Source organism: Dryobates pubescens, chromosome 8 (genome assembly GCF_014839835.1).
Source record: "Dryobates pubescens isolate bDryPub1 chromosome 8, bDryPub1.pri, whole genome shotgun sequence".
In the NCBI taxonomy this organism is placed as follows: Eukaryota; Metazoa; Chordata; class Aves; order Piciformes; family Picidae; genus Dryobates; species Dryobates pubescens.
The window spans coordinates 15460611-15465987 of NC_071619.1; positions in this window are offsets into that span (position 1 = coordinate 15460611).

A 5377-nucleotide genomic window follows, 5' to 3' on the forward strand; every position below is an offset into this window, starting at 1 on the left:
TATCTGGGAAATATATTTAAAAGTTTTTGCATTTTAGGGACAACCAAATACATTTCTATAAAATTACAAATTAGGTTCCTTTTACTTTACACAGTTACATAACTGATAACTATTGGTATTTAGGTCAACTTTTACAGGATGCCATTTCAACAGCTGGGTTACTTGGGGTTAAACTAAATATATCTCAGGTTCTATCACTCTGGAGTTCCTCCAGGGAAGTGAATGATCATCCTTCTCCCTTTCATTTTCACTGCTTTGCCTCATCTGACCAGGCAATCTGGCCTTCAAAATGGGATCTCAATGTACTTAGGTGAAGGAGTCTCTTACCTCGCTTTACCAGTACATGCCCAGTGAAAGACTATTCTACTTTCCAGATCTATCTCATAGCCCAAACAATTCCAAAACTGGGAACAGAACAGCAGAATGGAAGATAAGATTGGCATGGAAGTGTGGGCATGATTAAGATCTTAGTATCTTAAAGATGCCTGAAATGTTCTGCCCACATTTATGTGCACACAAAATAAATGTCCCATAGGCATGTAACAGTGAAATAGCTTTTCCCCCCAGTAGGTTAGTAACTGTTTTTCTTCAGAAACAATTTGGCTGATGATCCTCTTTGTTGTCTGGACAGCTTATGCAGTAGAGATACTGCTACTGCTGTCTCTTTTGATACTGTCCACGTACAGAAACTTTTCAGTGTCCACCAGAATAGTCCTGGCAGTGTGCATGAGGACATAGCACCCAGCCATTTGTGGCCCTTTTAGCTTGTAAACTGAAATCCTGTGCAACAGATATGAATGAAGCCAACTTCTGCCCACTGGTTATTTGTTCCAAGAGTAATTATATTCCTTGGGGGGTGGGGAGGGGCGGGGAATTGAATGCATGCAGGTTACTAAAGATCCTTAACTGCAGGCAAAAGATTATTTGTGCCATTTGAACTAGTTTGATGCAACCAGCAAAGTCCCAAGTGGCTGCTCTGAGGACACTCTCTAGAGCAACAATGCCAGCTTGGAAGCACAGGCTAAAAGACAGTGTGAGCCAGTCCCTCATGATGCTGAGACTTCAGCACCTGAGAGCTCTGAGGCTGCAGGCTGCAAGGAACTTGTAAGGCAGCAAGGTGGATTGAAAACACAGAGTATGCATTGCTATGTGGACTCTTTCAAAACAGCATATATACAGCTATTTTGTCTTTTTTGTTTGTTTGTTTTGGTGGAGGTAGTTCACCTGTAAATACAGTAATAGAGTTAAAAATGAAAGAGAAGTAAAAGCAGATGTGCTGCAAGTTGTATCAGCAGAATGGACTAATCATAATCTTGCTATTATTTATTGGTTTGAGCATCAGAAACACATGAACTCCAAGGTATGCTCCCACACAGGCTGAGCTCATGGTGTTACTCAAGATAGAGATCTGTATGTATGGACAGAAGTCAGCTCAGACAGCACTGAAACTCATCCTTTAGGAAAGGGAAGCCTAAGGAACCAGATGTGACTTTTAGTTGCTGAACTATTTCAGAAATAGATTTATTCTTTGCAAAGAAACGTAGAATCTGAGATCTTATAATTTTTGTATTGTGAAATTGACTGGTTACCAATTTCTTTAATTTCTAAGTTATGCTTTGTCCAAATACTTTAGACAGAGGATTACTGGCAGTTATTTTTGCTTAGGCAAAGTGCCAGTGTCCTCTTTTAAACCCTTGCTTCTGCTCCAGCTGATCCCAGCACAAATGTGAAGGCTTAAGTGAGTTCATACTCCCTGGACAGAGCTTCTAAACTTATATTGTGTAGAAGCTTGATATAGCACTTCTGTGTCTATATTTGGGAGGAGTTGTGTAAAGCAGCTAGATATGTGGTAATTGTGAGTACTGGCAAAATCTGCTGCAATTTTTACTTCTGATGTGATGCCAAGCATGCTGATATATCTTGTAACACAGTCAGCGCCATTTGGAAACCCTGCCTTCTGCTGAGTGTTCAGGGAAAAAGAAGTTGAGTGAAAAGAAACCAGCACAAACATGATGTGCATAATTTCTCAAAAAGTTTCAAACCATAAATTTAAATCAGTGAAAGATCCTGATTTTTCAGGCCAAAAAAGTGCTTCTGTTTTGATAGCCACTGCCTTAGAAATACAAATAAGAAATTACCTTTTAACTCTGCACATAGGCTATGTTGTACCTTGATCTTTTGCAAAACACTGGGGCACTTAAAACTAATGAATGGAAACCAGCATAGATATTAACCAAGAATCCCAAACTCCCCCAACCAGTGAATGTATATAAATAAAGGCCTCAGAATGGGGGAATATTTTCAGCAGGATGTGACAATTATCTGCACTTTGTGGCTGCTTAATAGGAAAAATTACTTTGCTTCTCTTACAGGAAAAAGTGTGTTTGTAAAAGCAAACAATAACACCTTTTCCAAGGGCTGATCACAGAGAAGAGAAAGCCATTCCACAATTTCTCGGTCTCTTGGCTGGTATGCATTTCACATTCTGCTTTTCAGTTCAGAGCTCTCTGAACAGCTTATTAATGATCAATTTTTCTATTAGGAAATTTGATATCAGTTATTGGGAGACTTTAAATTATCAAGTGTTTAACCAGGAAAAATGTAACAGAGACAGAGCAACTGGGTTTTATGTTTTCAGCTTAGCTTGGGCAGGTTGTGCTGTGCTGTGTTCCAACAGCAACTTGACATGGGCATTGACATTGCAGGCTAAATTCAGCAGGAATTAAAAGCAAGGCCACACTGACCTGTAAGGCATGTTTTTTTTCCTTTGCTGTGTGCCTTAACCACTAAGCTGAGTGCTGCTGTCAATATACCAGAGCAACAGGATGTCATCCAGAGGGACCTGGACAATCTGGAGAGGTGATCCCAGGTGAACCTCATGAGGTTCAGCAAGAGCAAGTGCAGGGTTCTGCACCTGGGCTGGAACAATCCTCACTATCAATACAGACTGGGGGATGAGGTGACAGAAAGCAGCCCTGTGGAAAAGGACTTGGGGGTGCTGATGGATTAGAAGCTGGACATGAGCAGTCAGTGTGTGCTTGCAGCCCAGAAGGCCAGTCACATCCTGGGCTGCATCAAAAGATGCATGACCAGCAGATCAAGTGAGGTGATTCTGCCTCTTTGCTCTGCTCTGGTGAGACCTCGCCTGGAGTACTGTGTCCAGGTCTGAAGCCCTCAATACAAGAAGGACATGGACCTGGTGGAAAAGGTCCAGAGGAAGGTCATGAAAATGGAGGTTAGAAAACCTCTGCTTTGAGGGGAGGCTGAGGGAGCTGGGATTGTTCAGCCTGGAGAAAGAGAAGGCTCTGGGGAGACCTAATAATGACCTTCCAGTACCTGAAGGGGGCCTATAAGAAGGATGGAGAGAGACTGTTTACAAAATGATAGGATGAAAGGCAACGGCTTCAAACTAGACAAGAGTAGATTTAGATTGGTTGTTAGGAAATAGTTCTTTACCATGAGGGTAGTGGAACACTGTAATTGGTTGCCCAGGGAGGTGGTTGGGGCCCCATCCCTGGAGATATTCAAGGGTAGGCTTGACAGGGCTCTGGGCAACCTGATCTAGTTGAGTGTAATACTACTTACTACAGACGGTGTTGGACTAGATGACCTTTGAAGATCCCTTCCAACCCAGACCATTCTATGATTCTATGGTATCACTCTTCCACATTTATCTATGCAAAACTAACTCTCCTATTTTTAAACTGCTTCTGAATGTTATCTAAACCTTGAAAAGATATGTTCATGGTTGTTCATTTGGGATGCTGAATTTGAGTTCATTCGCAGCAGACCCCCTGACATGCAAACCTTGTTTTTACATCTGACATGTTAGCATATGGTAAGTCTAATAGCACAGTTACAGTGTGGCACCACTTTGGAGATGACAGGCTGTGAACATTTTAAGCTGCATTTCAGCTGTATCTGAGAACATGACTGCTCTTAGTCATTTTTCAGGGCAAGGAAGTCCTGCTGTGGCTTCATCAAACCTCTTTGAAATGATCTAAAATGAATTAGAAGGACTCACCGAATCAATTCTTGGCTGTCTTCTGTTAGTTACAGATTGAGAGGAGACAAGGAGAGATCATGTCCTCAAGACAAGGACAGCAGTTGGAGTCTCCTGTTGCATTCCCTCCAGCAACCTGCCTTGCCTGAGTTCAATGATGACACTGTGGAGTTTGTTGTGTGGAAGCATGAACCTAACCCTGAGGCTGGTACATGCAACAGCTAGACAAGCTTGGGACTGGCACATCTTCTTTAACTGCAGTAAGAGGAGGAATTGGATGGCAGGAAAATGTGCCTCTGGAAATGTCATACACCATTTTAGTTGTCACTTTTTACTAACATTTATGTTGCATCACTTGAGGCTGAAAGCAAAGGAAACAGAGTAAATGAAGGGCAGTGGCCAACATCACCTCTTCATTAGGACCTTTGTGCTTAGCAATGCTCAAGGACACTGGAAGGATATTTTAAAATAAAAACCATGTGGGAATTTCTGCCAGAGCAGTGATATTTGGTTGAAATCAAATGTGCCTACAAAACACTTAACTGCAGTGAAAATACAAAATTTAAGAAGAATAAAAAATTTCCCTTCATATTTAGTCAGCCTATCCAAATAAAAAGATTTTTGCTTAGTTCTTTCTTGGCACATGTTATATTTAGATTATGATATGTGTGATGGGAGAAAATGACCAATGTGAACTGGCAATGCTTTCTTCTTGTTCCCCTTTGAGGACAGTGTAGGACACCATAGCAAAATGCCATGTAAGTACCCATTTTGGGATGCTGCTCAGAGGCAGAGCAAAGCATCTGAGACATGGATCCTCAACTTATTTCCTAGCTTAGCATCCATTTTTTTCTGTCACCATTTCCTCCTGTTCTCTGCCTCCTACTCCAAATTATACCCAATTTAACAGATAATTTCAGACCTTCCTGTTCAAAAGTGTCCCCTAGCAGGAGTCAGTGCCTCAGTTTCAGATTTAAAAAGGAAAAAAAGAAAATGCCAACTAAGCATTTTCAGAGTGTATGCTCATATCTCTTACTCTAAATCCATGCATACACTTTTTGCATCAGCCATCCTATCAACTGCCTCCTGAGCTAGGCTGCCAAATACAAACTTATAATGAATGAGTAGTCAATTATCTGGAAGAATGAAGTCTCAGCAGGTAGTTGAACTCATCCACTCATAAAGCGTAAAAAGGAAGGAAACTGGTTTTAGACATGATGCTATGTATCAGCAATGGAGTCATACATAATGCGTTTCGGTACCCTGGGAAAAGTACACTGGCTCAACCGTTAAAATATTGTATGACATAACGGTGGCATAACAAATGGTAGTTTGGCTATAGGTTGTTGGAATGTATCTATCACAGTATTCCTG